This window comes from Rattus norvegicus, chromosome 1 (assembly GCF_021556685.1).
Source record: "Rattus norvegicus strain SHRSP/BbbUtx chromosome 1, alternate assembly SHRSP_T2T, whole genome shotgun sequence".
Taxonomy (NCBI): domain Eukaryota; kingdom Metazoa; phylum Chordata; class Mammalia; order Rodentia; family Muridae; genus Rattus; species Rattus norvegicus.
In genome coordinates, this window is record NC_141534.1 from 121,481,294 (window position 1) to 121,503,067 (window position 21,774).

At 41.4% G+C, this 21,774-nt stretch overlaps 12 non-coding genes across 12 annotated transcripts; all 12 read right to left on the reverse strand.

The window, feature by feature from the left end:
- Nucleotides 1–775: 775 nt before the first annotated feature.
- On the reverse strand, nucleotides 776–853 carry LOC148007384 (small nucleolar RNA SNORD115). Its single transcript, XR_015656261.1, has one exon. It is a non-coding gene; the product is annotated as a small nucleolar RNA SNORD115 (small nucleolar RNA).
- Nucleotides 854–2,612: 1,759 nt separating this feature from the next.
- LOC148007385 (small nucleolar RNA SNORD115) lies at nucleotides 2,613–2,690 on the reverse strand. The gene has a single exon (XR_015656549.1). It is a non-coding gene; the product is annotated as a small nucleolar RNA SNORD115 (small nucleolar RNA).
- A 1,761-nt stretch (nucleotides 2,691–4,451) lies between these two features.
- Nucleotides 4,452–4,529, reverse strand: LOC148007386 (small nucleolar RNA SNORD115). The gene has a single exon (XR_015656262.1). It is a non-coding gene; the product is annotated as a small nucleolar RNA SNORD115 (small nucleolar RNA).
- A 1,759-nt stretch (nucleotides 4,530–6,288) lies between these two features.
- Nucleotides 6,289–6,366, reverse strand: LOC148007387 (small nucleolar RNA SNORD115). Its single transcript, XR_015656263.1, has one exon. It is a non-coding gene; the product is annotated as a small nucleolar RNA SNORD115 (small nucleolar RNA).
- A 1,758-nt stretch (nucleotides 6,367–8,124) lies between these two features.
- On the reverse strand, nucleotides 8,125–8,202 carry LOC148007388 (small nucleolar RNA SNORD115). The gene has a single exon (XR_015656264.1). It is a non-coding gene; the product is annotated as a small nucleolar RNA SNORD115 (small nucleolar RNA).
- Nucleotides 8,203–9,963: 1,761 nt separating this feature from the next.
- On the reverse strand, nucleotides 9,964–10,041 carry LOC134485318 (small nucleolar RNA SNORD115). Its single transcript, XR_015656265.1, has one exon. It is a non-coding gene; the product is annotated as a small nucleolar RNA SNORD115 (small nucleolar RNA).
- A 1,760-nt stretch (nucleotides 10,042–11,801) lies between these two features.
- Nucleotides 11,802–11,879, reverse strand: LOC134485319 (small nucleolar RNA SNORD115). The gene has a single exon (XR_015656553.1). It is a non-coding gene; the product is annotated as a small nucleolar RNA SNORD115 (small nucleolar RNA).
- A 1,761-nt stretch (nucleotides 11,880–13,640) lies between these two features.
- On the reverse strand, nucleotides 13,641–13,718 carry LOC134485320 (small nucleolar RNA SNORD115). The gene has a single exon (XR_015656266.1). It is a non-coding gene; the product is annotated as a small nucleolar RNA SNORD115 (small nucleolar RNA).
- Nucleotides 13,719–15,477: 1,759 nt separating this feature from the next.
- Nucleotides 15,478–15,555, reverse strand: LOC134485321 (small nucleolar RNA SNORD115). Its single transcript, XR_015656492.1, has one exon. It is a non-coding gene; the product is annotated as a small nucleolar RNA SNORD115 (small nucleolar RNA).
- Nucleotides 15,556–17,314: 1,759 nt separating this feature from the next.
- On the reverse strand, nucleotides 17,315–17,392 carry LOC134485322 (small nucleolar RNA SNORD115). The gene has a single exon (XR_015656555.1). It is a non-coding gene; the product is annotated as a small nucleolar RNA SNORD115 (small nucleolar RNA).
- A 1,761-nt stretch (nucleotides 17,393–19,153) lies between these two features.
- LOC134485315 (small nucleolar RNA SNORD115) lies at nucleotides 19,154–19,231 on the reverse strand. The gene has a single exon (XR_015656558.1). It is a non-coding gene; the product is annotated as a small nucleolar RNA SNORD115 (small nucleolar RNA).
- A 1,761-nt stretch (nucleotides 19,232–20,992) lies between these two features.
- LOC134485316 (small nucleolar RNA SNORD115) lies at nucleotides 20,993–21,070 on the reverse strand. Its single transcript, XR_015656559.1, has one exon. It is a non-coding gene; the product is annotated as a small nucleolar RNA SNORD115 (small nucleolar RNA).
- Nucleotides 21,071–21,774: the final 704 nt, after the last annotated feature.

Consider the following 21,774-nt stretch of genomic DNA (forward strand, 5'->3'; position numbering starts at 1 on the left):
TGGAGTTACATGAAAAATTTCGACAGGCTCTCTTTGGGGGAATAATTCTTGGAGTGTCTTTTGATGCAGAAACTTTGTGGCCAATTTCTACATCTCTAAACTAAAGTCTTATTCCTGGGTTCCCCTTGCCATTGGAAATCGATCTCTGTGCACCAGCTTGGATTTGTGAGCATGTGTGTGGACTGAAATTTCTCGAAATTCAAAAGGTATATTCATATTCCATATCCCTCCATTTGTGTAGACAGTATCATCTAGGATCTCTCTCAAGAAATTCAATTTTATGGCTGTATGAACTACAGGTAGAAAGGAATTTCTCTACATTTTTAATAGTGCAGTTCAAAAGGACAAAACATACTGAGAAGTGAAATTCATTTCTGACTGGTATTGCATTATTTTTAATTAAGAAACCTTTGATGGGCTGAAATTATTGGTCAAAATACTGAGGAATATCTTATAGGAAGTTCAATCCATTAATCGTGATCATTTCACTCACCTGGGAATAGTGATCCACTGGACCTCAGGGGTGATGCCAGGTGACTGTAAGATATCAGAGCAGAGAGGGCAATGATGACAGGGTTGGTGTTGCAGACTTGCACACAAGCAGATCATGAGATTAGGTGCTAGTTGGAGGCAGTGTTTGCCAGCACAGTTGCACTAAGATTGTCCAGGTTCCCACAGAGGGAAAAGAGCACAAGGTCATCAGAGCAGCTCAGATGAGTCCCGCAAGTGGTCCTCAAAGAGACTAAGTAGTGCTTGTAACCCTGGCTCCCTGGTTGGGCCTCAGCGTAATCCTATTGAGCATGATTTTTATGTCATCATTCTGTTCTTGACTTTCTGTTGTCATCATTGACCCAGACACAGGCAGGACACAACTGTCAATAATGTAATTTCACCTGCACCATGGCTTACCTTGGCTGCCAACACTGCCTCAGAATTTGAATCCTCACTTGCAAGTGCAGAGGGTACAAGGGCACAGCGCTCTTGTGTGGAATAAGGGTAGATCTAGCTTGAATTTGAAGACTGTCCTCTCTAAAAAGGAAAGAGCAAGATGTGAGGGCAATTGTATCCCTTCAGTTCATACAATCATGTTAATTTTAAGGAGGCTGTTTAAGAAGTCTAATGTATGATGCCACTTAGCAGAATCCCTCTTGCAACATCCACTTCCATGCTGACATTCCCAACACATGGAAAGTTACTTCCCTAAGCGATCAATAGGTCAATAGGTACCCAAAACCAAATCATTGATGAAGGGGATGACACATGCTCTTGATCATATACACCGATCAAATCTTTCAATTGCTAAACATTGTCAGAAACCAAGGCAAAGGTGAATTTACCTGAGTAATATTGGAAGGACAATACACGAACAGTTACGTATACTTTAATCAAATTTTCATGAGACTTGTGCATTTCAGATTTTATGTGCTAGGCTATGTTCATTCCTCCCCATTTCCATTCTGCATGGTAACAATCAGTTCCCACAGCTGGTAAGTGAATGCTGAAGAGAATCTGTTGCCCAGAGGAAAGCAACAAGTATTTTGGCCATGAATCCCTGAGCGTTAGCAATCAGTGATTGCCATGTGATCAAACTGAGAATGTGACCAAAATTCCTGTGACTAGATCAGTTGGTGTTTGCAAGTATCCCATTGACAACACGTTCCTCTGTCCCAAGAGCTCCAGAAATCATCTCCTTGATAGCATTTGTTTTCTGATGAATACTGAAGTAAACTTTAGTAAGATCAAGAATGAAGCAGTGTGAAGACACATAGAAGAGTATAGGTAGCCAAAGACACACCTTCAACTTCAATCTACCCTACTGGCTAGTTTCCCTGTGGCCTGAGAGTTATGTGAAAAATTTCGCGAAGCTCTCTTTGGGGCAATAATTCTTGGAGTTCTTTTGATGCAGAAAATTTATCGCCAATTTCTTCATCTCTAAACTAAAGTCTTATTCCTGGGTTCCCCTTGCCATTGGAAATCGATCTCTGTGCAACAGCTTGGATTTGTGAGCCTGTGTGTGGACTGAAATTTCTCCAAATTCAAAAGGTATATTCATATTCCAGATCCCTCCATTTGTGTAGATAGTATCATCTAGGATCTCTTCAAAGAAATTCAATTTTTTGACTGTATGAACTACAGGTAGAAAGGAATTTCTCTACATTTTTAATAGTGCAGTTCAAACGGACAAAATATACTGTTAAGTGAAATTCATTTCTGACTCGTATTGCATTATTTTTAATTAGAAACCTTTGATCGGCTGAAATTATTGGTCAAAATACTGAGGAATATCTCATAAATACTCCAAATCATTAATCGTGATCATTTCACTCACCTGGGAATAGTGATCCACTGGACCGCAGGGGTGATGCCAGGTGACTGCAAGACATCAGAGCAGAGAGGGTAATGATGACAGGGTTGGTGTTGCAGACTTGCACACAAGCAGATTATGAGATTAGGTGCTAGTTGGCAGGCAGTGTTTGCCAGCACAGTTGCACTAAGATTGTCCAGGTTCCCACAGAGGGAAAAGAGCACAAGGTCATCAGAGCAGCTCAGATGAGTCCCGCAAGTGGTCCTCAAAGAGACTAAGTAGTGCTTGTTACCCTGGCTCCCTGGTTGGGCCTCAGGGTAATCCTATTGAGCATGATTTTTATGTCATCATTCTGTTCTTGACTTTCTGTTGTCATCATTGACCCAGACACAGGCAGGACACAACTGTCAATAATGTAATTTCACCTGCACCATGGCTTACCTGGGCTGCCAACACTGCCTCAGAATTTGAATCCTCACTTGCAAGTGCAGAGGGTACAAGGGCACAGCGCTCTTGTGTGGAATAAGGGTAGACCTAGCTTGAATTTGAAGACTGTCCTCTCTAAAAAGGAAAGAGCAAGATGTGAGGGCAATTGTATCCCTTCAGTTCATACAATCATATTAATTTTAAGGAGGCTGTTTAAGAAGTCTAATGTATGATGCCACTTAGCAGAATCCCTCTTGCAACATCCACTTCCATGCTGACATTCCCAACACATGGAAAGTTACTTCCCTAAGCGATCAATAGGTCAATAGGTACCCAAAACCAAATCATTGATGAAGGGGATGACACATGCTCTTGATCATATACACCGATCAAATCTTTCAATTGCTAAACATTGTCAGAAACCAAGGCAAAGGTGAATTTACCTGAGTAATATTGGAAGGACAATACACGAACCGTTACGTATACTTTAATCAAATTTTCATGAGACTTGTGCATTTCAGATTTTATGTGCTAGGCTATGTTCATTCCTCCCCATTTCCATACTGCATGGTAACAATCAGTTCCCACAGCTGGTAAGTGAATGCTGAAGAGAATCTGTTGCCCAGAAGAAAGCAACAGGTATTTTGGCCATGAATCCCTGAGCGTTAGCACTCAGTGATTGCCATGTGATGAAACTCAGAATGTGACCAAAATTCGTGTGACTAGATCAGTTGGTGTTTGCAATTATCCCATTGACATCACGTTCCTCTGTCCCAAGAGCTCCAGAAACCATCTCCTTGATAGCATTTGTTTTCTGATGAATACTGAAGTAAATTTTAGTAAGATCAAGAATGAAGCTGTGTGATGACACATAGAAGGGAATTGGTAGCCAAAGCCACACCTTCAACTTCAATCTACCCTACTGGCTAGGTTCCCAGTGGCCTAAGAGTTACGTGAAAAATTTTGCGAAGCTCTGTTCGGGGCAATAATTCTTGGAGTGTCTTTTGATGCAGAAAATTTATCGCCAATTTCTTCATCTCTAAACTAAAGTCTTATTCCTGGGTTCCCCTTGCCACTGGAAATCGATCTGTGTGCAACAGCTTGGATTTGTGATCCTGTGTGTGGACTGAAATTTCTCCAAATTCAAAAGGTATATTCATATTCCAGATCCCTCCATTTGTGTAGATAGTATCATCTAGGATCTCTTCCAAGAAATTCAATTTTATGGCTGTATGAACTACAGGTAGAAAGGAATTTCTCTACATTTTTAATAGTGCAGTTCAAAGGGACAAAACATACTGAGAAGTGAAATTCATTTCTAACTGGGATTGCATTATTTTTAATTAAGAAACCTTTGATGGGCTGAAATTATTGGTCAAAATACTGAGGAATATCTTATAGGAAGTTCAATCCATTAATCGTGATCATTTCACTCACCTGGGAATACTGATCCACTGGACCGCTGGGGTGATGCCAGGTGACTGCAAGACATCAGAGCAGAGAGGGTAATGATGACAGGGTTGGTGTTGCAGACTTGCACACAAGCAGATTATGAGTTTAGGTGCTGGTTGGCAGGCAGTGTTTGCCAGCACACTTGCACTAAGATTGTCCAGGTTCCCGCAGATGGTATAGTGGACAAGGTCATCATAGCATCTCAGATGAGTCCCGCAAGTGGTCCTCAAAGAGACAAAGTAGTGCTTGTCACCCTGGCTCCCTGGTTGGGCCTCAGCGTAATCCTATTGAGCATGATTTTTATGTCATCATTCTGTTCTTGACTTTCTGTTGTCATCATTGACCCAGACACAGGCAGGACACAACTGTCAATAATGTAATTTCACCTGAACCATGGCTTACCTGGGCTGCCAACACTGCCTCAGAATTTGAATCCTCACTTGCAAGTGCAGAGGATACAAGGGCACAGCGCTCTTGTGTAGAATAAGGGGAGACCTAGCTTGAATTTGAAGACTGTCCTCTCTAAAAAGGAAAGAACAAGATGTGAGGGCAATTGTATCCCTTCAGTTCATACAATCATGTTAATTTTAAGGAGACTGTTTAAGAAGTCTAATGTATGAGGCCACTTAGCAGCATCACTCTTGCAACATCCACTTCCATGCTGACATTCCCAACACATGGAAAGTTACTTCCCTAAGCGATCAATAGGTCAATAGGTACCCAAAACCAAATCATTGATGAAGGGGATGACACATGCTCTTGATCATATACACCGATCAAATCTTTCAATTGCTAAACATTGTCAGAAACCAAGACAAATGTGAATTTACCTGAGTAATATTGGGAGTACAATACACAAACAGTTACATATACTTTAATCAAATTTTCAAGAAACTTGTGCGTTTCAAATTTTATGTGCTAGTCTGTGTTCATTCTACCCCATTTCCATACTGCATGGTAACAATCAGTTCCCACAGATGGTAAGTGAATGCTGAAGAGAATCAGTTGCCCAGAAGAAAGCTACAAGTATTTTGGCCATGAATCCCTGAGCGTTAGCACTCAGTGATTGCCATGTGATCAAACTGAGAATGTGACCAAAATTCCTGTGACTAGATCAGTTGGTGTTTGCAAGTATCCCATTGACATCACGTTCCTCTGTCCCAAGAGCTCCAGAAACCATCTTTTTGATAGCATTTGTTTTCTGATGAATACTGAATTAAAATTTAGTATGATCAAGGATGAAGCAGTGTGAAGTCTCATGGAAGTGAATAGGTAGCCAAAGCCACACCTCCAACTTCAATCTCCCCTACTGGCTAGGTTCCCTGTGCCCTAGAGTTACATGAAAAATTTCGACAGGCTCTCTTTGGGGGAATAATTCTTGGAGTGTCTTTTGATGCAGAAACTTTGTGGCCAATTTCTACATCTCTAAACTAAAGTCTTATTCCTGGGTTCCCCTTGCCATTGGAAATCGATCTCTGTGCACCAGCTTGGATTTGTGAGCATGTGTGTGGACTGAAATTTCTCGAAATTCAAAAGGTATATTCATATTCCATATCCCTCCATTTGTGTAGACAGTATCATCTAGGATCTCTCTCAAGAAATTCAATTTTATGGCTGTATGAACTACAGGTAGAAAGGAATTTCTCTACATTTTTAATAGTGCAGTTCAAAAGGACAAAACATACTGAGAAGTGAAATTCATTTCTGACTGGTATTGCATTATTTTTAATTAAGAAACCTTTGATGGGCTGAAATTATTGGTCAAAATACTGAGGAATATCTTATAGGAAGTTCAATCCATTAATCGTGATCATTTCACTCACCTGGGAATAGTGATCCACTGGACCTCAGGGGTGATGCCAGGTGACTGTAAGACATCAGAGCAGAGAGGGCAATGATGACAGGGTTGGTGTTGCAGACTTGCACACAAGCAGATCATGAGATTAGGTGCTAGTTGGAGGCAGTGTTTGCCAGCACAGTTGCACTAAGATTGTCCAGGTTCCCACAGAGGGAAAAGAGCACAAGGTCATCAGAGCAGCTCAGATGAGTCCCGCAAGTGGTCCTCAAAGAGACTAAGTAGTGCTTGTAACCCTGGCTCCCTGGTTGGGCCTCAGCGTAATCCTATTGAGCATGATTTTTATGTCATCATTCTGTTCTTGACTTTCTGTTGTCATCATTGACCCAGACACAGGCAGGACACAACTGTCAATAATGTAATTTCACCTGCACCATGGCTTACCTGGGCTGCCAACACTGCCTCAGAATTTGAATCCTCACTTGCAAGTGCAGAGGGTACAAGGGCACAGCGCTCTTGTGTGGAATAAGGGTAGATCTAGCTTGAATTTGAAGACTGTCCTCTCTAAAAAGGAAAGAGCAAGATGTGAGGGCAATTGTATCCCTTCAGTTCATACAATCATGTTAATTTTAAGGAGGCTGTTTAAGAAGTCTAATGTATGATGCCACTTAGCAGAATCCCTCTTGCAACATCCACTTCCATGCTGACATTCCCAACACATGGAAAGTTACTTCCCTAAGCGATCAATAGGTCAATAGGTACCCAAAACCAAATCATTGATGAAGGGGATGACACATGCTCTTGATCATATACACCGATCAAATCTGTCAATTGCTAAACATTGTCAGAAACCAAGGCAAAGGTGAATTTACCTGAGTAATATTGGAAGGACAATACACGAACAGTTACGTATACTTTAATCAAATTTTCATGAGACTTGTGCATTTCAGATTTTATGTGCTAGGCTATGTTCATTCCTCCCCATTTCCATTCTGCATGGTAACAATCAGTTCCCACAGCTGGTAAGTGAATGCTGAAGAGAATCTGTTGCCCAGAGGAAAGCAACAAGTATTTTGGCCATGAATCCCTGAGCGTTAGCAATCAGTGATTGCCATGTGATCAAACTGAGAATGTGACCAAAATTCCTGTGACTAGATCAGTTGGTGTTTGCAAGTATCCCATTGACAACACGTTCCTCTGTCCCAAGAGCTCCAGAAATCATCTCCTTGATAGCATTTGTTTTCTAATGAATACTGAAGTAAACTTTAGTAAGATCAAGAATGAAGCAGTGTGAAGACACATAGAAGGGTATAGGTAGCCAAAGACACACCTTCAACTTCAATCTACCCTACTGGCTAGTTTCCCTGTGGCCTGAGAGTTATGTGAAAAATTTCGCGAAGCTCTCTTTGGGGCAATAATTCTTGGAGTTCTTTTGATGCAGAAAATTTATCGCCAATTTCTTCATCTCTAAACTAAAGTCTTATTGCTGGGTTCCCCTTGCCATTGGAAATCGATCTCTGTGCAACAGCTTGGATTTGTGAGCCTGTGTGTGGACTGAAATTTCTCCAAATTCAAAAGGTATATCATATTCCAGATCCCTCCATTTGTGTAGATAGTATCATCTAGGATCTCTTCCAAGAAATTCAATTTTTTGACTGTATGAACTACAGGTAGAAAGGAATTTCTCTACATTTTTAATAGTGCAGTTCAAAGGGACAAAATATACTGTTAAGTGAAATTCATTTCTGACTCGTATTGCATTATTTTTAATTAGAAACCTTTGATCGGCTGAAATTATTGGTCAAAATACTGAGGAATATCTCATAAATACTCCAAATCATTAATCGTGATCATTTCACTCACCTGGGAATAGTGATCCACTGGACCGCAGGGGTGATGCCAGGTGACTGCAAGACATCAGAGCAGAGAGGGTAATGATGACAGGGTTGGTGTTGCAGACTTGCACACAAGCAGATTATGAGATTAGGTGCTAGTTGGCAGGCAGTGTTTGCCAGCACAGTTGCACTAAGATTGTCCAGGTTCCCACAGAGGGAAAAGAGCACAAGGTCATCAGAGCAGCTCAGATGAGTCCCGCAAGTGGTCCTCAAAGAGACTAAGTAGTGCTTGTTACCCTGGCTCCCTGGTTGGGCCTCAGCGTAATCCTATTGAGCATGATTTTTATGTCATCATTCTGTTCTTGACTTTCTGTTGTCATCATTGACCCAGACACAGGTAGGACACAACTGTCAATAATGTAATTTCACCTGCACCATGGCTTACCTTGGCTGCCAACACTGCCTCAGAATTTGAATCCTCACTTGCAAGTGCAGAGGGTACAAGGGCACAGCGCTCTTGTGTGGAATAAGGGTAGACCTAGCTTGAATTTGAAGACTGTCCTCTCTAAAAAGGAAAGAGCAAGATGTGAGGGCAATTGTATCCCTTCAGTTCATACAATCATATTAATTTTAAGGAGGCTGTTTAAGAAGTCTAATGTATGATGCCACTTAGCAGAATCACTCTTGCAACATCCACTTCCATGCTGACATTCCCAACACATGGAAAGTTACTTCCCTAAGCGATCAATAGGTCAATAGGTACCCAAAACCAAATCATTGATGAAGGGGATGACACATGCTCTTTGTCATATACACCGATCAAATCTTTCAATTGCTAAACATTGTCAGAAACCAAGGCAAAGGTGAATTTACCTGAGTAATATTGGAAGGACAATACACGAACAGTTACGTATACTTTAATCAAATTTTCATGAGACTTGTGCATTTCAGATTTTATGTGCTAGGCTATGTTCATTCCTCCCCATTTCCATACTGCATGGTAACAATCAGTTCCCACAGCTGGTAAGTGAATGCTGAAGAGAATCTGTTGCCCAGAAGAAAGCAACAGGTATTTTGGCCATGAATCCCTGAGCGTTAGCACTCAGTGATTGCCATGTGATGAAACTCAGAATGTGACCAAAATTCGTGTGACTAGATCAGTTGGTGTTTGCAATTATCCCATTGACATCACGTTCCTCTGTCCCAAGAGCTCCAGAAACCATCTCCTTGATAGCATTTGTTTTCTGATGAATACTGAAGTAAATTTTAGTAAGATCAAGAATGAAGCTGTGTGATGACACATAGAAAGGAATTGGTAGCCAAAGCCACACCTTCAACTTCAATCTACCCTACTGGCTAGGTTCCCTGTGGCCTGAGAGTTTCGTGAAAAATTTCGCGAAGCTCCCTTTGGGGCAATAATTCTTGGAGTGTCTTTTGATGCAGAAAATTTATCGCCAATTTCTTCATCTCTAAACTAAAGTCTTATTCCTGGGTTCCCCTTGCCATTGGAAATCCATCTCTGTGCACCAGCTTTGATTTGTGAGCCTGTGTGTGGACTGAAATTTCTCCAAATTCAAAAGGTATATTCATATTCCAGATCCCTCCATTTGTGTAGATAGTATCATCTAGGATCTCTTCCAAGATATTCAATTTTATGGCTGTATGAACTACAGGTAGAAAGGAATTTCTCTACATTTTTAATAGTGCAGTTCAAAGGGACAAAACATACTGAGAAGTGAAATTCATTTCTGACTGGGATTGCATTATTTTTAATTAAGAAACCTTTGATGGGCTGAAATTATTGGTCAAAATACTGAGGAATATCTTATGGGAATTTCAATCCATTAATCGTGATCATTTCACTCACCTGGGAATAGTGATCCACTGGACCGCAGGGTTGATGCCAGGTGACTGCAAGACATCAGAGCAGAGAGGGTAATGATGACAGGGTTGGTGTTGCAGACTTGCACACAAGCAGATTATGAGATTAGGTGCTAGTTGGCAGGCAGTGTTTGCCAGCACAGTTGCACTAAGATTGTCCAGGTTCCCACAGAGGGAAAAGAGCACAAGGTCATCAGAGCAGCTCAGATGAGTCCCGCAAGTGGTCCTCAAAGAGACTAAGTAGTGTTTGTTACCCTGGCTCCCTGGTTGGGCCTCAGCGTAATCCTATTGAGCATGATTTTTATGTCATCATTCTGTTCTTGACTTTCTGTTGTCATCATTGACCCAGACACAGGCAGGACACAACTGTCAATAATGTAATTTCACCTGCACCATGGCTTACCTGGGCTGCCAACACTGCCTCAGAATTTGAATCCTCACTTGCAAGTGCAGAGGGTACAAGGGCACAGCGCTCTTGTGTGGAATAAGGGTAGACCTAGCTTGAATTTGAAGACTGTCCTCTCTAAAAAGGAAAGAGCAAGATGTGAGGGCAATTGTATCCCTCAGTTCATACAATCATATTAATTTTTAGGTGGCTGTTTAAGAAGTCTAATGTATGATGCCACTTAGCAGAATCACTCTTGCAACATCCACTTCCATGCTGACATTTCCAACACATGGAAAGTTACTTCCCTAAGCGATCAATAGGTCAATAGGTACCCAAAACCAAATCATTGATGAAGGGGATGACACATGCTCTTTGTCATATACACCGATCAAATCTTTCAATTGCTAAACATTGTCAGAAACCAAGGCAAAGGTGAATTTACCTGAGTAATATTGGAAGGACAATACACGAACAGTTACGTATACTTTAATCAAATTTTCATGAGACTTGTGCATTTCAGATTTTATGTGCTAGGCTATGTTCATTCCTCCCCATTTCCATACTGCATGGTAACAATCAGTTCCCACAGCTGGTAAGTGAATGCTGAAGAGAATCTGTTGCCCAGAAGAAAGCAACAGGTATTTTGGCCATGAATCCCTGAGCGTTAGCACTCAGTGATTGCCATGTGATGAAACTCAGAATGTGACCAAAATTCGTGTGACTAGATCAGTTGGTGTTTGCAATTATCCCATTGACATCACGTTCCTCTGTCCCAAGAGCTCCAGAAACCATCTCCTTGATAGCATTTGTTTTCTGATGAATACTGAAGTAAATTTTAGTAAGATCAAGAATGAAGCTGTGTGATGACACATAGAAGGGAATTGGTAGCCAAAGCCACACCTTCAACTTCAATCTACCCTACTGGCTAGGTTCCCTGTGGCCTGAGAGTTTCGTGAAAAATTTCGCGAAGCTCCCTTTGGGGCAATAATTCTTGGAGTGTCTTTTGATGCAGAAAATTTATCGCCAATTTCTTCATCTCTAAACTAAAGTCTTATTCCTGGGTTCCCCTTGCCATTGGAAATCCATCTCTGTGCACCAGCTTTGATTTGTGAGCCTGTGTGTGGACTGAAATTTCTCCAAATTCAAAAGGTATATTCATATTCCAGATCCCTCCATTTGTGTAGATAGTATCATCTAGGATCTCTTCCAAGATATTCAATTTTATGGCTGTATGAACTACAGGTAGAAAGGAATTTCTCTACATTTTTAATAGTGCAGTTCAAAGGGACAAAACATACTGAGAAGTGAAATTCATTTCTGACTGGGATTGCATTATTTTTAATTAAGAAACCTTTGATGGGCTGAAATTATTGGTCAAAATACTGAGGAATATCTTATAGGAATTTCAATCCATTAATCGTGATCATTTCACTCACCTGGGAATAGTGATCCACTGGACCGCAGGGGTGATGCCAGGTGACTGCAAGACATCAGAGCAGAGAGGGTAATGATGACAGGGTTGGTGTTGCAGACTTGCACACAAGCAGATTATGAGATTAGGTGCTAGTTGGCAGGCAGTGTTTGCCAGCACAGTTGCACTAAGATTGTCCAGGTTCCCACAGAGGGAAAAGAGCACAAGGTCATCAGAGCAGCTCAGATGAGTCCCGCAAGTGGTCCTCAAAGAGACTAAGTAGTGCTTGTTACCCTGGCTCCCTGGTTGGGCCTCAGGGTAATCCTATTGAGCATGATTTTTATGTCATCATTCTGTTCTTGACTTTCTGTTGTCATCATTGACCCAGACACAGGCAGGACACAACTGTCAATAATGTAATTTCACCTGCACCATGGCTTACCTGGGCTGCCAACACTGCCTCAGAATTTGAATCCTCACTTGCAAGTGCAGAGGGTACAAGGGCACAGCGCTCTTGTGTGGAATAAGGGTAGACCTAGCTTGAATTTGAAGACTGTCCTCTCTAAAAAGGAAAGAGCAAGATGTGAGGGCAATTGTATCCCTTCAGTTCATACAATCATATTAATTTTTAGGTGGCTGTTTAAGAAGTCTAATGTATGATGCCACTTAGCAGAATCCCTCTTGCAACATCCACTTCCATGCTGACATTCCCAACACATGGAAAGTTACTTCCCTAAGCGATCAATAGGTCAATAGGTACCCAAAACCAAATCATTGATGAAGGGGATGACACATGCTCTTTGTCATATACACCGATCAAATCTTTCAATTGCTAAACATTGTCAGAAACCAAGGCAAAGGTGAATTTACCTGAGTAATATTGGAAGGACAATACACGAACCGTTACGTATACTTTAATCAAATTTTCATGAGACTTGTGCATTTCAGATTTTATGTGCTAGGCTATGTTCATTCCTCCCCATTTCCATACTGCATGGTAACAATCAGTTCCCACAGCTGGTAAGTGAATGCTGAAGAGAATCTGTTGCCCAGAAGAAAGCAACAGGTATTTTGGCCATGAATCCCTGAGCGTTAGCACTCAGTGATTGCCATGTGATGAAACTCAGAATGTGACCAAAATTCGTGTGACTAGATCAGTTGGTGTTTGCAATTATCCCATTGACATCACGTTCCTCTGTCCCAAGAGCTCCAGAAACCATCTCCTTGATAGCATTTGTTTTCTGATGAATACTGAAGTAAATTTTAGTAAGATCAAGAATGAAGCTGTGTGATGACACATAGAAGGGAATTGGTAGCCAAAGCCACACCTTCAACTTCAATCTACCCTACTGGCTAGGTTCCCAGTGGCCTGAGAGTTACGTGAAAAATTTTGCGAAGCTCTGTTCGGGGCAATAATTCTTGGAGTGTCTTTTGATGCAGAAAATTTATCGCCAATTTCTTCATCTCTAAACTAAAGTCTTATTCCTGGGTTCCCCTTGCCATTGGAAATCGATCTGTGTGCACCAGCTTGGATTTGTGATCCTGTGTGTGGACTGAAATTTCTCCAAATTCAAAAGGTATATTCATATTCCAGATCCCTCCATTTGAGTAGATAGTATCATCTAGGATCTCTTCCAAGAAATTCAATTTTATGGCTGTATGAACTACAGGTAGAAAGGAATTTCTCTACATTTTTAATAGTGCAGTTCAAAGGGACAAAACATACTGAGAAGTGAAATTCATTTCTAACTGGGATTGCATTATTTTTAATTAAGAAACCTTTGATGGGCTGAAATTATTGGTCAAAATACTGAGGAATATCTTATAGGAAGTTCAATCCATTAATCGTGATCATTTCACTCACCTGGGAATACTGATCCACTGGACCGCTGGGGTGATGCCAGGTGACTGCAAGACATCAGAGCAGAGAGGGTAATGATGACAGGGTTGGTGTTGCAGACTTGCACACAAGCAGATTATGAGTTTAGGTGCTGGTTGGCAGGCAGTGTTTGCCAGCACAGTTGCACTAAGATTGTCCAGGTTCCCGCAGATGGTATAGTGGACAAGGTCATCATAGCATCTCAGATGAGTCCCGCAAGTGGTCCTCAAAGAGACAAAGTAGTGCTTGTCACCCTGGCTCCCTGGTTGGGCCTCAGCGTAATCCTATTGAGCATGATTTTTATGTCATCATTCTGTTCTTGACTTTCTGTTGTCATCATTGACCCAGACACAGGCAGGACACAACTGTCAATAATGTAATTTCACCTGAACCATGGCTTACCTGGGCTGCCAACACTGCCTCAGAATTTGAATCCTCACTTGCAAGTGCAGAGGATACAAGGGCACAGCGCTCTTGTGTAGAATAAGGGGAGACCTAGCTTGAATTTGAAGACTGTCCTCTCTAAAAAGGAAAGAACAAGATGTGAGGGCAATTGTATCCCTTCAGTTCATACAATCATGTTAATTTTAAGGAGACTGTTTAAGAAGTCTAATGTATGAGGCCACTTAGCAGCATCACTCTTGCAACATCCACTTCCATGCTGACCTTCCCAACACATGGAAAGTTACTTCCCTAAGCGATCAATAGGTCAATAGGTACCCAAAACCAAATCATTGATGAAGGGGATGACACATGCTCTTGATCATATACACCGATCAAATCTTTCAATTGCTAAACATTGTCAGAAACCAAGACAAATGTGAATTTACCTGAGTAATATTGGGAGTACAATACACAAACAGTTACATATACTTTAATCAAATTTTCAAGAAACTTGTGCGTTTCAAATTTTATGTGCTAGTCTGTGTTCATTCTACCCCATTTCCATACTGCATGGTAACAATCAGTTCCCACAGATGGTAAGTGAATGCTGAAGAGAATCAGTTGCCCAGAAGAAAGCTACAAGTATTTTGGCCATGAATCCCTGAGCGTTAGCACTCAGTGATTGCCATGTGATCAAACTGAGAATGTGACCAAAATTCCTGTGACTAGATCAGTTGGTGTTTGCAAGTATCCCATTGACATCACGTTCCTCTGTCCCAAGAGCTCCAGAAACCATCTTTTTGATAGCATTTGTTTTCTGATGAATACTGAAGTAAAATTTAGTATGATCAAGGATGAAGCAGTGTGAAGTCTCATGGAAGTGAATAGGTAGCCAAAGCCACACCTCCAACTTCAATCTCCCCTACTGGCTAGGTTCCCTGTGCCCTAGAGTTACATGAAAAATTTCGACAGGCTCTCTTTGGGGGAATAATTCTTGGAGTGTCTTTTGATGCAGAAACTTTGTGGCCAATTTCTACATCTCTAAACTAAAGTCTTATTCCTGGGTTCCCATTGCCATTGGAAATCGATCTCTGTGCACCAGCTTGGATTTGTGAGCATGTGTGTGGACTGAAATTTCTCGAAATTCAAAAGGTATATTCATATTCCATATCCCTCCATTTGTGTAGACAGTATCATCTAGGATCTCTCTCAAGAAATTCAATTTTATGGCTGTATGAACTACAGGTAGAAAGGAATTTCTCTACATTTTTAATAGTGCAGTTCAAAAGGACAAAACATACTGAGAAGTGAAATTCATTTCTGACTGGTATTGCATTATTTTTAATTAAGAAACCTTTGATGGGCTGAAATTATTGGTCAAAATACTGAGGAATATCTTATAGGAAGTTCAATCCATTAATCGTGATCATTTCACTCACCTGGGAATAGTGATCCACTGGACCTCAGGGGTGATGCCAGGTGACTGTAAGACATCAGAGCAGAGAGGGCAATGATGACAGGGTTGGTGTTGCAGACTTGCACACAAGCAGATCATGAGATTAGGTGCTAGTTGGAGGCAGTGTTTGCCAGCACAGTTGCACTAAGATTGTCCAGGTTCCCACAGAGGGAAAAGAGCACAAGGTCATCAGAGCAGCTCAGATGAGTCCCGCAAGTGGTCCTCAAAGAGACTAAGTAGTGCTTGTAACCCTGGCTCCCTGGTTGGGCCTCAGCATAATCCTATTGAGCATGATTTTTATGTCATCATTCTGTTCTTGACTTTCTGTTGTCATCATTGACCCAGACACAGGCAGGACACAACTGTCAATAATGTAATTTCACCTGCACCATGGCTTACCTGGGCTGCCAACACTGCCTCAGAATTTGAATCCTCACTTGCAAGTGCAGAGGGTACAAGGGCACAGCGCTCTTGTGTGGAATAAGGGTAGATCTAGCTTGAATTTGAAGACTGTCCTCTCTAAAAAGGAAAGAGCAAGATGTGAGGGCAATTGTATCCCTTCAGTTCATACAATCATGTTAATTTTAAGGAGGCTGTTTAAGAAGTCTAATGTATGATGCCACTTAGCAGAATCCCTCTTGCAACATCCACTTCCATGCTGACATTCCCAACACATGGAAAGTTACTTCCCTAAGCGATCAATAGGTCAATAGGTACCCAAAACCAAATCATTGATGAAGGGGATGACACATGCTCTTGATCATATACACCGATCAAATCTTTCAATTGCTAAACATTGTCAGAAACCAAGGCAAAGGTGAATTTACCTGAGTAATATTGGAAGGACAATACACGAACAGTTACGTATACTTTAATCAAATTTTCATGAGACTTGTGCATTTCAGATTTTATGTGCTAGGCTATGTTCATTCCTCCCCATTTCCATTCTGCATGGTAACAATCAGTTCCCACAGCTGGTAAGTGAATGCTGAAGAGAATCTGTTGCCCAGAGGAAAGCAACAAGTATTTTGGCCATGAATCCCTGAGCGTTAGCAATCAGTGATTGCCATGTGATCAAACTGAGAATGTGACCAAAATTCCTGTGACTAGATCAGTTGGTGTTTGCAAGTATCCCATTGACAACACGTTCCTCTGTCCCAAGAGCTCCAGAAATCATCTCCTTGATAGCATTTGTTTTCTGATGAATACTGAAGTAAACTTTAGTAAGATCAAGAATGAAGCAGTGTGAAGACACATAGAAGGGTATAGGTAGCCAAAGACACACCTTCAACTTCAATCTACCCTACTGGCTAGTTTCCCTGTGGCCTGAGAGTTATGTGAAAAATTTCGCGAAGCTCTCTTTGGGGCAATAATTCTTGGAGTTCTTTTGATGCAGAAAATTTATCGCCAATTTCTTCATCTCTAAACTAAAGTCTTATTCCTGGGTTCCCCTTGCCATTGGAAATCGATCTCTGTGCAACAGCTTGGATTTGTGAGCCTGTGTGTGGACTGAAATTTCTCCAAATTCAAAAGGTATATTCATATTCCAGATCCCTCCATTTGTGTAGATAGTATCATCTAGGATCTCTTCCAAGAAATTCAATTTTTTGACTGTATGAACTACAGGTAGAAAGGAATTTCTCTACATTTTTAATAGTGCAGTTCAAAGGGACAAAATATACTGTTAAGTGAAATTCATTTCTGACTCGTATTGCATTATTTTTAATTAGAAACCTTTGATCGGCTGAAATTATTGGTCAAAATACTGAGGAATATCTCATAAATACTCCAAATCATTAATCGTGATCATTTCACTCACCTGGGAATAGTGATCCACTGGACCGCAGGGGTGATGCCAGGTGACTGCAAGACATCAGAGCAGAGAGGGTAATGATGACAGGGTTGGTGTTGCAGACTTGCACACAAGCAGATTATGAGATTAGGTGCTAGTTGGCAGGCAGTGTTTGCCAGCACAGTTGCACTAAGATTGTCCAGGTTCCCACAGAGGGAAAAGAGCACAAGGTCATCAGAGCAGCTCAGATGAGTCCCGCAAGTGGTCCTCAAAGAGACTAAGTAGTGCTTGTTACCCTGGCTCCCTGGTTGGGCCTCAGGGTAATCCTATTGAGCATGATTTTTATGTCATCATTCTGTTCTTGACTTTCTGTTGTCATCATTGACCCAGACACAGGCAGGACACAACTGTCAATAATGTAATTTCACCTGCACCATGGCTTACCTGGGCTGCCAACACTGCCTCAGAATTTGAATCCTCACTTGCAAGTGCAGAGGGTACAAGGGCACAGCGCTCTTGTGTGGAATAAGGGTAGACCTAGCTTGAATTTGAAGACTGTCCTCTCTAAAAAGGAAAGAGCAAGATGTGAGGGCAATTGTATCCCTTCAGTTCATACGATCATATTAATTTTAAGGAGGCTGTTTAAGAAGTCTAATGTATGATGCCACTTAGCAGAATCACTCTTGCAACATCCACTTCCATGCTGACATTCCCAACACATGGAAAGTTACTTCCCTAAGCGATCAATAGGTCAATAGGTACCCAAAACCAAATCATTGATGAAGGGGATGACACATGCTCTTTGTCATATACACCGATCAAATCTTTCAATTGCTAAACATTGTCAGAAACCAAGGCAAAGGTGAATTTACCTGAGTAATATTGGAAGGACAATACACGAACAGTTACGTATACTTTAATCAAATTTTCATGAGACTTGTGCATTTCAGATTTTATGTGCTAGGCTATGTTCATTCCTCCCCATTTCCATACTGCATGGTAACAATCAGTTCCCACAGCTGGTAAGTGAATGCTGAAGAGAATCTGTTGCCCAGAAGAAAGCAACAGGTATTTTGGCCATGAATCCCTGAGCGTTAGCACTCAGTGATTGCCATGTGATGAAACTCAGAATGTGACCAAAATTCGTGTGACTAGATCAGTTGGTGTTTGCAATTATCCCATTGACATCACGTTCCTCTGTCCCAAGAGCTCCAGAAACCATCTCCTTGATAGCATTTGTTTTCTGATGAATACTGAAGTAAATTTTAGTAAGATCAAGAATGAAGCTGTGTGATGACACATAGAAGGGAATTGGTAGCCAAAGCCACACCTTCAACTTCAATCTACCCTACTGGCTAGGTTCCCTGTGGCCTGAGAGTTTCGTGAAAAATTTCGCGAAGCTCCCTTTGGGGCAATAATTCTTGGAGTGTCTTTTGATGCAGAAAATTTATCGCCAATTTCTTCATCTCTAAACTAAAGTCTTATTCCTGGGTTCCCCTTGCCATTGGAAATCCATCTCTGTGCACCAGCTTTGATTTGTGAGCCTGTGTGTGGACTGAAATTTCTCCAAATTCAAAAGGTATATTCATATTCCAGATCCCTCCATTTGTGTAGATAGTATCATCTAGGATCTCTTCCAAGATATTCAATTTTATGGCTGTATGAACTACAGGTAGAAAGGAATTTCTCTACATTTTTAATAGTGCAGTTCAAAGGGACAAAACATACTGAGAAGTGAAATTCATTTCTGACTGGGATTGCATTATTTTTAATTAAGAAACCTTTGATGGGCTGAAATTATTGGTCAAAATACTGAGGAATATCTTATAGGAATTTCAATCCATTAATCGTGATCATTTCACTCACCTGGGAATAGTGATCCACTGGACCGCAGGGGTGATGCCAGGTGACTGCAAGACATCAGAGCAGAGAGGGTAATGATGACAGGGTTGGTGTTGCAGACTTGCACACAAGCAGATTATGAGATTAGGTGCTAGTTGGCAGGCAGTGTTTGCCAGCACAGTTGCACTAAGATTGTCCAGGTTCCCACAGAGGGAAAAGAGCACAAGGTCATCAGAGCAGCTCAGATGAGTCCCGCAAGTGGTCCTCAAAGAGACTAAGTAGTGCTTGTTACCCTGGCTCCCTGGTTGGGCCTCAGGGTAATCCTATTGAGCATGATTTTTATGTCATCATTCTGTTCTTGACTTTCTGTTGTCATCATTGACCCAGACACAGGCAGGACACAACTGTCAATAATGTAATTTCACCTGCACCATGGCTTACCTGGGCTGCCAACACTGCCTCAGAATTTGAATCCTCACTTGCAAGTGCAGAGGGTACAAGGGCACAGCGCTCTTGTGTGGAATAAGGGTAGACCTAGCTTGAATTTGAAGACTGTCCTCTCTAAAAAGGAAAGAGCAAGATGTGAGGGCAATTGTATCCCTTCAGTTCATACAATCATATTAATTTGAAGGAGGCTGTTTAAGAAGTCTAATGTATGATGCCACTTAGCAGAATCACTCTTGCAACATCCACTTCCATGCTGACATTCCCAACACATGGAAAGTTACTTCCCTAAGCGATCAATAGGTCAATAGGTACCCAAAACCAAATCATTGATGAAGGGGATGACACATGCTCTTTGTCATATACACCGATCAAATCTTTCAATTGCTAAACATTGTCAGAAACCAAGGCAAAGGTGAATTTACCTGAGTAATATTGGAAGGACAATACACGAACAGTTACGTATACTTTAATCAAATTTTCATGAGACTTGTGCATTTCAGATTTTATGTGCTAGGCTATGTTCATTCCTCCCCATTTCCATACTGCATGGTAACAATCAGTTCCCACAGCTGGTAAGTGAATGCTGAAGAGAATCTGTTGCCCAGAAGAAAGCAACAGGTATTTTGGCCATGAATCCCTGAGCGTTAGCACTCAGTGATTGCCATGTGATGAAACTCAGAATGTGACCAAAATTCGTGTGACTAGATCAGTTGGTGTTTGCAATTATCCCATTGACATCACGTTCCTCTGTCCCAAGAGCTCCAGAAACCATCTCCTTGATAGCATTTGTTTTCTGATGAATACTGAAGTAAATTTTAGTAAGATCAAGAATGAAGCTGTGTGATGACACATAGAAGGGAATTGGTAGCCAAAGCCACACCTTCAACTTCAATCTACCCTACTGGCTAGGTTCCCTGTGGCCTGAGAGTTTCGTGAAAAATTTCGCGAAGCTCCCTTTGGGGCAATAATTCTTGGAGTGTCTTTTGATGCAGAAAATTTATCGCCAATTTCTTCATCTCTAAACTAAAGTCTTATTCCTGGGTTCCCCTTGCCATTGGAAATCCATCTCTGTGCACCAGCTTTGATTTGTGAGCCTGTGTGTGGACTGAAATTTCTCCAAATTCAAAAGGTATATTCATATTCCAGATCCCTCCATTTGTGTAGATAGTATCATCTAGGATCTCTTCCAAGATATTCAATTTTATGGCTGTATGAACTACAGGTAGAAAGGAATTTCTCTACATTTTTAATAGTGCAGTTCAAAGGGACAAAACATACTGAGAAGTGAAATTCATTTCTGACTGGGATTGCATTATTTTTAATTAAGAAACCTTTGATGGGCTGAAATTATTGGTCAAAATACTGAGGAATATCTTATGGGAATTTCAATCCATTAATCGTGATCATTTCACTCACCTGGGAATAGTGATCCACTGGACCGCAGGGGTGATGCCAGGTGACTGCAAGACATCAGAGCAGAGAGGGTAATGATGACAGGGTTGGTGTTGCAGACTTGCACACAAGCAGATTATGAGATTAGGTGCTAGTTGGCAGGCAGTGTTTGCCAGCACAGTTGCACTAAGATTGTCCAGGTTCCCACAGAGGGAAAAGAGCACAAGGTCATCAGAGCAGCTCAGATGAGTCCCGCAAGTGGTCCTCAAAGAGACTAAGTAGTGCTTGTTACCCTGGCTCCCTGGTTGGGCCTCAGGGTAATCCTATTGAGCATGATTTTTATGTCATCATTCTGTTCTTGACTTTCTGTTGTCATCATTGACCCAGACACAGGCAGGACACAACTGTCAATAATGTAATTTCACCTGCACCATGGCTTACCTGGGCTGCCAACACTGCCTCAGAATTTGAATCCTCACTTGCAAGTGCAGAGGGTACAAGGGCACAGCGCTCTTGTGTGGAATAAGGGTAGACCTAGCTTGAATTTGAAGACTGTCCTCTCTAAAAAGGAAAGAGCAAGATGTGAGGGCAATTGTATCCCTTCAGTTCATACAATCATATTAATTTGAAGGAGGCTGTTTAAGAAGTCTAATGTATGATGCCACTTAGCAGAATCACTCTTGCAACATCCACTTCCATGCTGACATTCCCAACACATGGAAAGTTACTTCCCTAAGCGATCAATAGGTCAATAGGTACCCAAAACCAAATCATTGATGAAGGGGATGACACATGCTCTTTGTCATATACACCGATCAAATCTTTCAATTGCTAAACATTGTCAGAAACCAAGGCAAAGGTGAATTTACCTGAGTAATATTGGAAGGACAATACACGAACAGTTACGTATACTTTAATCAAATTTTCATGAGACTTGTGCATTTCAGATTTTATGTGCTAGGCTATGTTCATTCCTCCCCATTTCCATACTGCATGGTAACAATCAGTTCCCACAGCTGGTAAGTGAATGCTGAAGAGAATCTGTTGCCCAGAAGAAAGCAACAGGTATTTTGGCCATGAATCCCTGAG